This window comes from Rutilus rutilus (genome assembly GCF_951802725.1).
Source record: "Rutilus rutilus genome assembly, chromosome: 4".
Classification (NCBI taxonomy): Eukaryota; Metazoa; Chordata; class Actinopteri; order Cypriniformes; family Leuciscidae; genus Rutilus; species Rutilus rutilus.
In genome coordinates, this window is record NC_140212.1 from 51,254,160 (window position 1) to 51,266,659 (window position 12,500).

The window sequence follows — 12,500 nt, forward strand, 5'->3', positions numbered from 1 at the left end:
ATTGGCATTTTAATAGTACATTGTTATGTGATAAACATTTTATTGATGTTTTTAAGTTCCCTTTCGAAAGGGAACTCTACACTACGTCAGAATGACGCTATGGGGAACGCCTCAGGCGTGACAGGTGTCTGAAATCAAATATCATCTCACAGCAATCATGCTGACCGGCGACAGCCCGTGAATCATTAGCGTGAATGATTAACGTGCGACCTGCAAGTATAAAAGGGGCGCTTTGCAAACATGACAACATCTTTTCGTCTTCAGGGACTGTTTTTGTCTGTAATTAAAAACGTCTACTCCAGCAAGGAAATGAAACGCACGTCCAAGGCAAGTCCTAAGAAATTTGTCAAATGTGTTGACCCGTGCCCAAGATATTTGTCGCCGGGTGACACTCACGAGATGTGCGTGTACTGTCTGGGTGAAGAGCACGCACGGGATGTTCTCGAGGGAGCATCCTGTGCAAACTGTGAGTGTTTTCCTATGAGAACGCACCGCTCTCGTCTGGCTCTCTTCTCGAGGGGAGAGAGTTCAGCATCTGGTCCTCGCGGATCGGGTCCCGCTCGTGCCGAGGCAGAGCGGCGACGCGCTTCATGGGGCTCCCAGATGGAGCTCACTGACAGTCTCGAGAGGGTTGTTCACCTCTCGGACGAGTCATCGGCTGACGAGAGTGAGCTGCAGGTGGATGACGGAGAAGATTCTCCTACTGATACTGCAGCGAGTGCTCTTCAGGCTGGGCAAGAGATGGCTGAGGAGGATGAATCAGATCCTCAACCTCGTCAGCCATCCTGCCCCATGTACGCTGAGTTGGTGGAAGTTATGGAGCGCGCCACTGACAAGCTTCAGTTGCCATGGCGGCGCGCTCAGGGAGAGATCGCTCGCGGCCGGTTGGACGATCGATTTCTCCCTGAACATAGACCACCAGCTCAACGGAGCCTCCCATTCCTTCCGGATCTTCATTCTGAGATCGAGAGGGCATGGGAGAAACCATACTCGGCCCGTATTCATCGACATCAGCGGGGTAATTTCGCTGATGTTGAGGGGATCGGGGAGTATGGTTATGTGTCGATGCCGCCCATTGACGAGACGTTTGCGAACTATCTCGTATCTGGGCGGGCGTCGACACTAAAAGCTCCGACTCTGCCATCCAAGCCTCTTAACGTCACGGCTCGCTTGAATGGCAGAGCGTACATGGCAGCAGGTCAGGCTGGTGCTGCCCTTCACACCATGGCAGTGCTCCAAGCCTACCAAGCTGATCTGCTGCGGGATCTCGACCAGGGGACGGGGCTGTCCCCTGAGGCGGTCGCTGAGTTGCGCCGGACCACAGATTTGTCTCTCCGGGCCACTAAACAGACTGCTGCCGCGATCGGCCGGTCGATGGCAGCGATGGTGGCCACTGTGGCATCTGTGGCTCAACTTGGCTGATATCGGGGAGAAGGAAAAGGCCCTTCTCCTTGATTCACCAGTTTCGCCCACTAAACTTTTCGGCACCTCCGTTGAGGCGGTGGTTGGAAAGTTTAGGGAGGCGAAGGCGCGCTCAGCCGCATTTAAAACTTGTATACCGCTGAGATCCGGGCCCCGGCCCAGGCAGGTGGGAGGACCTGGTCCGTCTTGGTCCGAGGACCATAGACAGGGCCAGAGGTCTAGTGTTGCCTCTCGTGCGCCCCCTCCAGGGAGGAGTAGGATGCAGAGAAGGCGAGCCTCCCGCAAGAAGAGGGACTTAAGGGAGGTCATTCAGCGCAAGCGGAGCAGCGCTCAGCGGAAGTAAGGGTATGACCTCCCTGGAGGGCTTTTTCTACCGGCCCTCTCCCTCTTCTTTACTCCCCAGGCGTTTGCGTTACACCAGTCCTGGGGTTGGGCCTATGATGAGAACTATGTTCTGATGGCCCGCCGTAGCAACTGGTTGATGTGAGTGCCTCTTTTAGGCATGTAAAAGTGGTGGACCCCAGGTTCGTTGAGACCTTTCTGGTGAAGTCTTCACTCTGCACGCCGCAGGTGAACTTTTTTGGTTTTTGGAGAATTTGTGTGTATAACTAACACTTATTTGTATCTCTCTACAGAAGCCTTGTTCCCTGTATAGACCTAGGGGTCATTCTTAGAATAAAAAGGTAAAGTATGGAGACTTCAGGGCCCTGAAGCCCCCCCAGTTGGTGGCTGGAACGATCTAACGAGAAGCTCAAGGAAAATTGGCTTCCGGTTTGAGTATGTGATGGCCTTCCTGTCATAACATTTTTTATGCGTGGTGGGCCACCGCTCATTTCTTTTTAGCCGCAGGGCTGTTAGCCACCCTGGGGTAGAGTAGTTGGTCTTCCTAAAAAAAAAAAAAACTTTTTTTGCTTTAGGTTTAGACTGACGCTGGCGCTTCAGATAGATCTTATGTCTTACCTATTGGTTTGTGACATTGGTATCCTGAGTACTTTGCTCCCCTGAGCTCTGTAAGGTGTCAGTAGGTGAGTGTTTTACAGCCTCTCAATCAAGTAGGCTGTGGCTCCTCCGAGCTCTCAGGTAGATCTATGCTTGTAGGTCGGCCCTAACCCGGGCCGCCTCTGTAGCTGGCCTAGGCTAGGTTTGGGATGTTGGAGGCGTTCTGCTAAGTATAGCTGCCACATTCATTATGTGTTAGGCTTCCTCCCCTAGATTTCAGCCTCCTCCTTTAAATGGGAGTTGTTGGCCAAGGCCCGCCCCTTTCACTGCATTCAGGGGTGGTAGAGTAATGCAGGGTGGTAGTTGAGGTATGATCCTTCAGGCAGGGTTAGGCTGTCTTTCGCTCTGCGATGTGATAGTTTGCCAGACCCTGCCGAACAGAGCTACTTGGATTAGGCCTCTAGAGCTGGCTCCACTCAGCCCGTTGAGCTGAACCACTCGAACGAGGGGTGAAGGTTGGTTGGCTTGCAAGCAAGCCCCGCTTCCCCAGGCTGGGCACAGGACAAATCCCTGTTACCCTTTGGAGCCACTTGCAGGCCCGCTCCCTGTCTAACATTTCAGGGGCATATGGTGTTACTCCCCCACTAAACGCGGGGTAGTTTTGAGTAATCCATTCTCAGCTCTGTATTATCTACCTCACACCACGATGGCTCCGGTTGAGCAGGGAGTTCTAACTACATTTCATTCCGGTACTTGAACTCCGCTCCCTTGAAGCCAGGGCATTGCCATGAGCTGACGCCCATGCATTTAGCAGGTAGGCCCTTGAAATGGGGCCTCCACTAGGCAGAGTGGCGTATGTTGTACTCCCCTGCTATGAGGGTTTTGCTTTGTGCTGAGTACACTGCCTTTGGCGATGTGGTTAGGTACCAGGATGCTGTAAGCGCTGTAGTAACAGTTTTTCTGCCTTGAAGGCTGCACAGTTAGGTAGTAGGCCCCAGCAGGCCTCCTTGACCGGGTAGCCCCTAAGATAGGGCTCCTAGGCCAGCTCACCTTCATTGGTTGGCCCTGGTAGTTCGGGCAGAAGACTCACTACCGAGTAGTAGGTCTTAACAGGCCTCCTCGGAGGTGGGTCACAACATTGTGGAGCATACACTAGGTCAAAACTTTAGGAAAGTTTTTTATTAGTATGGTTCCAGCAGTGTTCATTAAAGTAGCAGAAAGACTCGCTATCAGCTAGTAGGCTCGACCGGGCCTCCCTGTTAGGCGAGTCCCCAGCAGCAGTACTAATCCAGCTGATTAGACCGTTTCAGGAAGTAGGCCTCTTCAGGCCTCCCTGATGAAGATGGGCTCCCACATTTTTTTGTGGGGATCAGGTAGTAGGCTTTACTAGGCCTCCCTGAGGGCTGAATCCCTCATACTGTGGTACTAAGTGGCCCTGAGGTTGAACTATCAGGTAGTAGGCCTCATAAGGCCTCCCTGAAGGCAAAGCCCCATAGACAGTCAACTGGACTGCCAGTCTGGCCCACTGTCAGCTTTGGTTTTCAGGTAGTAGGCCTCTCCAAGCCTCCCTGAAAGTAAGCTCCTTCATGTCATGGTTCTCTGGTAGTAGGCCTCACCAGGCTTCCCTGGAGTTGAGTTCCATCATACTTTGAGTTTCCACTTAATGTGGTTTTTCTTGAGCTCCCACGTTCTGTGGTTATCAGATAGTAGGCTTCACCAGGCCTCTCTGAAGGTGAGCTCCCACATACTGTGGTTGTCAGGTAGTAGGCCTCTCCAGGCCTCTCTGAAAGTGAGCTTCCACGTTCTGTGGTTATCAGATAGTAGGCTTCACCAGGCCTCTCTGAAGGAGAGCTCCCACATACTGTGGTTGTCAGGTAGTAGGCCTCTCCAGGCCTCTCTAAAAGTGAGCTTCCACGTTCTGTGGTTATCAGATAGTAGGCTTCACCAAGCCTCTCTGAAGGTGAGCTCCCACATACTGTGGTTGTCAGGTAGTAGGCCTCTCCAGGCCTCTCTGTAAGTGAACTCCCATGCACTGTGGTTATCAGGTAGTAGGCCTCACTAGGCCTCCCTTAAGTTGAGCTCCCACGTTTTGTGGTTGTCATGTAGCAGGCCTCTCTAGGCCTCTTTGTAAGTGAACTCCCATGCACTGTGGTTATCAGGTAGTAGGCCTCACTAGGCCTCCCTGAAGTCGAGCTCCCACATACTGTGGTTGTCATGTAGTAGGCCTTACCAGGCCTCCCTGGAGGGTTAGCTCCCACTTACTGTGCGTTTCCACTTAGCATGGTCTTTAACCCCCTGAGGTCGGCGGTATCGCCGGCGATACCAGCTCGCTTTTTTTTTATCAGTGTAAAAGAAACTCATAAATACTCTGTTGACTTTGATTTTCCATAGGAGTTTCATACATCAATCGATTCTGTTAAATGTGTATTATTTTTCTGTATACTCACAATAAAAACAAAGTGTTGTGCTTTTCGCCAAATTAAGAAAAATAATCACGGAGCGAGTTCTGCCTTCTCTCTGTCCGTGTAGTCCATTCTGAAACGCGTCCGAAAATGAATCATAACTCAGCGAATACTTCTCACACAGGCACGTGATATATGTCTTTATGAAGCTTGAAATCTCTTCTTTTAAATGAAGTAATTAATAAAAAAAACAAATGTTTTCAACTCATGTAATCCGTTTGAAAGCAAGGAGAGGTACCGTTTTTTCCTTCTGCCTAATTATCTCTATAATGAACTGAGGCCGCCCCGCCCCCGGCGCTATTGACATGGTAAATAGTTTAGGTGATCTATGCTTCGCACCCGCCCCCCGATCAATGCCTTGAAAACACGAAGTTTCATCAGATCAGATTCACTGATAGTTCATCGTGTTTAGAGAGGATGGCGCGTTTCTCCGGTAAAGACGGTCTTCAGATGATCCTGGACAGCGAGGAATAACTCACCTTGGCTTTTCCTCAGAGGAAGATTGTAACTCAGACGAACGGCAGCATGTTCAAGAGCGAATTGATCACGCCGAGTAAACACCGAGTTTTCACGTGAGTAAATACGTGAACTCAAGTGGTCTAGTGGTAGAACATTTGCCTAGCGTGTCAGAGGTTCTGAGTTCGAATCTGCACTCATAGTTTTTTTTTTTTTTTTGTCAAATCAGATTATGTTTATCAGTGGTTGTATATCAGGCAGAGACATGTGTGTGTGTGTATTTTGTTTTGTAATTTCACTGGAACGAAAAGAGAGTCTCCACAACGGATTGAAGCGTGCGTCCGAGTGAAGACTGCGCGAGCCTAAAACAAACACAGTATCCGCGTCTGACTCGCGGGAATCCACGGCGCAAACCTGTGAGGGGCTGTGTTTTCTCGAGCCCCATATCAGCTCAAATATCAAAAGATTTTTATTGTGTTTTATTAGTAACAAATTTGGGGAGAGGATAAATATTCCAAAACTGAAAATACAGTATGAGAATTTACTGCACAATTACTAGACATGTTTACCTTGGATATTATACAATTTACAAGCACAATTTGTGGAAAAAAAAATGTATATAAAAAATATAAATAAAATTTATTTTTGTGTATAAATATATACACATGTATATGTGTGTGTGTGTATGCACATATATATATTTGTATAAGCAACGTATTAAACTGCAAATTAGCATTTATATTCCTTATAATAAAAATGAAAGACCTATGTTACAGACATATGAAAGACAACATTTCGTTGATTAGTTTTGGATAGATTATACATTTTTACTGTAAAATATCTGCCACCTCAAATAAGCTTTTATTTGCCAATTTTTTTGTCAAAAATAATCAAATAATCAATCAAATCCTTAACTTTGAAATATGTATGATAAAATGTATACTTTAGTTTGTACAAAGAAAGATTACACTTGAATTGTTGTTTATTTAAATATTTACAAGGTAGATGTAAACAAACTATTAAAAGGTAAATATAAGCCTTTTCTTTAAATAATTTTTATTGTGTTTTATTAGTGACAAATTTGGGGAGAAGATAAATATTCCAAAACTGAAAATACAGTATGAGAATTAACTGCACAATTACATGTTTTCCTTGGCTATTATAGGCCAAATTGCAAGCACAATATGTGGAAAAATAAAAAAGAATTGAGATGCTTCCAACTGTTGCTCTTGCATTCTTGTGGCTCAGTGACTCACCTGAATGAATGGCTCATTAAGTATGCGGTCCTCAGGTGTGAACCACTACATATGCATGATCTGTGACGCCCACTCCGCATATGGCCTTTCCAAACAGAAAGTGCTTTGCAAAATTCAAATCAATGTATTGTGTTATGTGAAGGATTAGGCAGGGTGATTTTCACATAATTTTGAAGAAAAAACACTAGGCGATGACATCCATTAGACAAAAGTCTTATTGGCACATATTTAGTGTGTTTTGTGGTCTTATTTCAGAAACTTTAGTTTTTAGTTTTTTCAATAACCACGCATAAACATTATTCTCTCAAAAATGCAGACATGTACATTCTTGTTGCTCACATATTATGGTAGCCCTGTTTGTGCTAAATAGTGTGTAATTTTTTTTTGCCATTACTATGTTTATAAGCAACTGAAAAAAGCACAAATGTCAGGGCATGTCAGAACATCTCAAGGACCCCAAAAACACCTCAGACCCCCAAAAACACCTCAGACCCCAGAGGGTTAAGGTAGTAGGCCTCTTCAGGCCTCCCTGAAAGTGAGCTCTCACGTTTTGTGATTATCAGATAGTAGGCTTCACCAGGCCTCTCTGAAGGTGAGCTCCCACATACTGTGGTTGACAGGTAGTAGGCCTCCCCAGGCCTCTCTGAAAGTGAGCTCCCACGTTCTGTGGCTATCAGATAGTAGGCTTCACCAGGCCTCTCTGAAAGTGAGCTCCCACATACTGTGGTTGTCAGGTAGTAAGGCCTCTCCAGGTCTCCCTGAGAGTAGTTTCACAGTGGTGCTGGGTTTTTGTAAGCTAGTGGCCGCTTACTTTCAGTTTAGCAGACCTTATCAGGCAGCTAGCGAAGGTGAGCTTGCGCCCTGGCTCGACTCAAGTTTTTATTCTCTGCTACGGGTTCCCTCCTGGAACCTCTTTTTCCTGCTACAGCCTGGTTGCCTACCAGGTAGATCTAATGCTCCTCCCCTCACTGAGGGTCAGTATGAGTATGTGGTCTCCTGAGTCTGGTCAGTCGGTCGTAGGCCTCTCTTGAGGCCTCCCAGTTAGATCAGCCCTTAGGCCCTCACAGGCCTCCTCAGTGTTTTGAAACACAAACACTGAGTTGATCCGTGGATTGAGTAGAGAAACTCCCCTCGCTGGCAAGGGTTGTAAAGCACTATGCTGAGTCATACTCTCCAGGATATCCCGTCTCTGAGATCCGGTCCGAGTGGTTCACTGCCTGCTTCACAGTCCCTTGGGTTGGATGCCTTCCTAAAGGCAAGTGTCCAGAGGCTCTGTCTTCGGACAGACAGGAAGTGGCCAGACTGTAGTGTCTTATATAGTGACACCAGGTCAGGCCTGCCTGGTGGCGTTTCAGGCGGCACGTTCCCCTGAATAGTGACTGGCTGGGGTTCCTCAGGTTCCCTAGCCACATTCCCTAGAAGGGACCCCTTCTAAGAAGTTGAAGTTGTGGTCCTTGGCCCTTGAGCAGGCCCAGGTAGACCTTTCACTAAACTATGTTTATGGAGGTTTTCTGTGGTGTCATTTAGCTTGGGCTATGACCGTAGGGAGTGCTGTCACTGACAGCTCAGTGTGACCTGGGGGTGAGTGGTACTAGCGTTCATTTGAATTGCCGGTTCTGACAGTTGTCACTGCCTTGTGGCATGCACTCCCCTTAGCATGGTGGCGTTGGTATATCGTTCCCCATAGCGTCATTCTGACGTAGTGTAGAGTTCCCTTTCGAAAGGGAACGTCTCAGGTTACGACTGTAACCTATGTTCCCTGAGAACAGGGAACGAGACACTACGTCTTCCTGCCATGCCTCGGGGCCTGCCTGCAACAGTCCCTTCAGACGATAGGATGTTGTCATGTTTGCAAAGCGCCCCTTTTATACTTGCAGGTTGCACGTTAATCATTCACGCTAATGATTCACGGGCTGTCGCCGGTCAGCATGATTGCTGTGAGATGATATTTGATTTCAGACACCTGTCACGCCTGAGGCGTTCCCCATAGCGTCATTCTGACGTAGTGTCTCGTTCCCTGTTCTCAGGGAACATAGGTTACAGTCGTAACCTGAGACGTTTTTTTTGGGTTAATGCACAATCCATGAAGTCTTCTTTCCAAACCTTACAGCAGTGGTGGGAGTTTGTAAAGGCCCAAATTAAACAACTCTGTCAACAATATACTCTCAACGTCACACGAGATAGAATTGGGTCCATAAGAAAGTTAGAAGAAGATTTAGTTAAACTCCAAGAACTCTTTGAGTTGACAAAAAATGGAACTCATTTAGAGTCTTTTTAAAAAAAGAAAGCTTCTTTGACTGAATTATTAGATTTATCTACACAGGGTGCTATAATTAGATCACGGTTTCAGAGTATTGAATCTATGGATGCACCTTCAAAATTCTTTTTTAACATGGAGAGGAAAAATGGGCAAAACCGATTTATTCATGCTCTGCGCTCAGAAACGGGAGCCCTTTTGCGCACCCCTTTAGAGATTAGGAATAGAGCGGTTACATTTTATGAGGATTTATATAAGAGTGAATTGTTGGGTACACAAGGCCTGAATAATGTTTTTCTTGAAAATATGCCGCAAGTATCTTAAGAGGCTAATATCGGAATTAACAAAGCACTGTCGATGGAGGATCTGGAGAGAGCTCTTAAAAGTATGGAAAACGGAAAAACGCCCGGGATTGATGGTATTTCAGTAGATTTTTATAAAGTCTTTTGGGCAGAGGTAGGTCCAGATCTTCTAGAAGTTCTTAATCAGAGTTTAATTGATGGACAGTTGCCAAAAAGCTGCCGTAGAGCAGTCATTACTTTGCTCCCGAAAAAGGGAGATTTAAGTGAGATTAAGAATTGGAGGAGCTGTGAGTTTGTTATGCAACGACTATAAAATACTTTCGAAAGTCTTGGCGAATAGATTAGGAGCAGTTTTAGATCAAATTATTCATTCAGATCAGATATATTGTGTGCCTGGTAGGAAAATCTTTGATAACATTTCTTTTATAAGAGATATTTTGGATAATGGCAAGACTTTTTCAGATTTTGGTTTAATTTCAGCCGATCAAGAAAAAGCTTTTGATAGAGTCGAGCACAGTTACTTGTGGAGTGTTTTTGAAGCTTTCGGTTTTAGTCCTAGTTTTACATTGATGATTAAAGCTTTGTATTGTGACGTTGAGAGTATGTTGAAATTAAATGGTGACTTATGCTCTCCTTTTAAGGTTTTAAGAGGGGTTAGACAAGGCTGTGCACTTTCTGGCATGCTTTATACGTTAGCCTTAGAACCTCTTTTGAATAAGTTAAGAGCAGAGATGTCAGGTGTGGTTATGCCAAATTCCACCCATACTGTTAAATGATCAGCTTACGCTGATGATGTGGTGGTACTAATTAAACATCAAAGTGATGTGAACATGATGTTGCGATTATTGGAAGAGTTTAAAAGTGTTTCTTCTGCAAAAGTGAATTGGCAAAAAAGCGAAGCCATAAGTGTTGGGAGTTGGTTACGTGGCGAGCCCATTCTTCCAGCTGGTCTGAAATGGACCAAGGATGGTTTTAAATACTTGGGAGTGTTTTTGGGAAATGAGAATGTTGTTAAGAACAATTTTGAAGATGTTATTGAAAAGGTAAAAGGGCGATTAAATAAGTGGAAGTTTTTACTCCCAAAAATTTCTTATAAGGGGCGAATATTGATAATTAACAATTTGGTTGCCTCCGCTCTCTGGCATCGTTTGATTTGTGTAGACCCCCCTGTCATGTATTAGAATGATGGTCTGTATCTTTAAGATGTGAGTGTACTAATGTATGCAAGACCGGATGTAGAAGGAGTTCACGTTAAGAGGCAGAAAAGTAAAGACGCCATTTGGAAAGTTATCAAGCGTGTGACTGATTTAATTCGGCAGAGTGTGTAAGAGATATCTGATTACACAAGAAAGCAGATATATAACACCCCCCAGCAGACTTTTTAAGCAAGATCCAGTCAATCCTAATAGACTTTTTCTGGGATAAGCTGCATTGGGTGCCGAAACATGTGCTGTACCTTTCTAAGGATGAAGGAGGTCATGGACTAGTACATTTGCAGAGTCGAATAGCAGCTTTCCGAATTCAATTCATACAAAGACTTTTAAAGGACTCAAATGCAAACTGGAGGATTGTAGCTTTCTCTTTACTGAGAGAGGTTGAAGGACTGGGGCTGGATAAAGCCTTATTTTGGATGGATCCTCAAAAGCTGAAACTCTCCAAGTTTCCTATTTTTTATCGCAATCTTTGTCTGGGCTTTGTTCGAAGTACCAAAGAGAAGGACTGTAAATTCCTTGTACTGGTTGCTGCAAGACCATTAATTTTTGGCTCACGCTTGGATCTGTCCAATGAACTGGGGTACTCTGTGACAGAAGAGAATCTTATCAGCTCTGGAATTTTAACTATTGGACATGCACAGCGGATAGCAGGAGCGGATTTTAAGGATGTGAATTCAATGACTGGACAGCTGGGGGTGAGGTCTACCCGTTTGGTTGCCAGAGTACTTGACAAATGGAGGTCAGCCCTTTCTGAAAATGAGTTGAAATTGTTAACAGATTATTCTTTGGGGTTTATTAACCCGGATTGTAGTGATCCATCCATTTCCCAATTTGTATCTAACGTCCTTGATGGTCGATTGTGAGAGCACTTTTTTAAAAGTCAAGGATTTGATTATAATAGGCATAGATTGTGATTCTGGAAAGGAGTGTTATAAGAGTTGTGTCAAAGTGTTTAATAAGAAGGCTTTGGATAAAAGAATTGACACGCCATGGCGTAATGTACTTCAGTTAGAAGAGGATGAAAAGCCTGAGTGGAGAGTGTTGTATAGCCTAAGTCACCATTGCCCAAGAGAATTGGGGACTTGCAATGGAGATTGTTATATGGGGCTATTGCTGTGAACGCTTTTGTTTCGGTAATTAATCCTGACGTTGATCAGAATTGTCCTTTCTGTTTACAAAGGGAAACTGTATTTCATGCATTCATGCAGTGTTCAAGGCTGAAACCTTTATTTATTGTTTTAAAAAACATTTTAAAATGTTTTAATGAGTGCTTTACAATGAAGACGTTTATTTGTGGTTTCAAATATTCCCAGAGCCGCAAGTATAAATGTCAGGTGTTTAATTTTATTTTGGGCCAGGCAAAGATGGCGATTTACATTACAAGAAAGGAGAAAGTTGATCAAGGTGTATGTTATAGTTTAGAAGCTGTGTTTGGTAATTCTGTGAAATCTAGAATCTTAATAGATTTTAATTATTACAAAGCAATGGATGACCTTATAAAGTTTGAAATAATTTGGTGTTGTAAAGGGATATTGTTTGAAATTGTTAATGATGAATTGTTCTTTCTTATTTAAAACAAAGTTTTTTTTTTTTACTGATTGATGTTTGATTTAAGTGTTGATTATTGATGGTTTGTATATTGTAATTAAAGGTGTTTAAAAAAAATCTCTCTCTCTCTCTCTCTCTCTCTCTCTCTCTCTCTCTGTCTCTCACACACACACTCACTTACTTTCTCTCTCTCACACACACACAGACACAGAGAGCTGTAACCGCCAACCGCGCATCTCTAGTTAAGAGTCCCATAAGAGTTATGTGGTAACCATGGCGATGGTTCAGTCAGAGCCTCATTCAGGACAAAAGCTGTGACAGAATGATATTTCTTTAGTGCTTTATTATCATTGGTTGCTCAATCCTAAATGAACGAGTCAGATCTGAAATGAAGACTCGAGATAAAGAGTTTCTGTAATTCACTGATGTGTGCTTTCTCTCCATCAGTTTCTCATCGCCTCACTCTGGATCTGAACACACACACACACACACACACACACACACACACACACACACACACACACACACACACACACACACACACACACACACACACACTCACACACACACAGATCTGAAATGAAGACTCGAGATAGAGAGTTTCTGTAATTCACTGATGTGTGTTTTCTCTCCATCAGATTCTC

The 12,500-nt window shown here is 44.7% G+C and overlaps 1 protein-coding gene across 4 annotated transcripts in view; it reads left to right on the top strand.

Annotated features, from left to right (window-relative positions):
• The window catches only part of LOC311289591 (protein NLRC3-like), a 101,184-nt gene that overhangs the window by 86,290 nt on the left and 2,394 nt on the right, over positions 1-12,500 (top strand). The window lies entirely within an intron of this gene.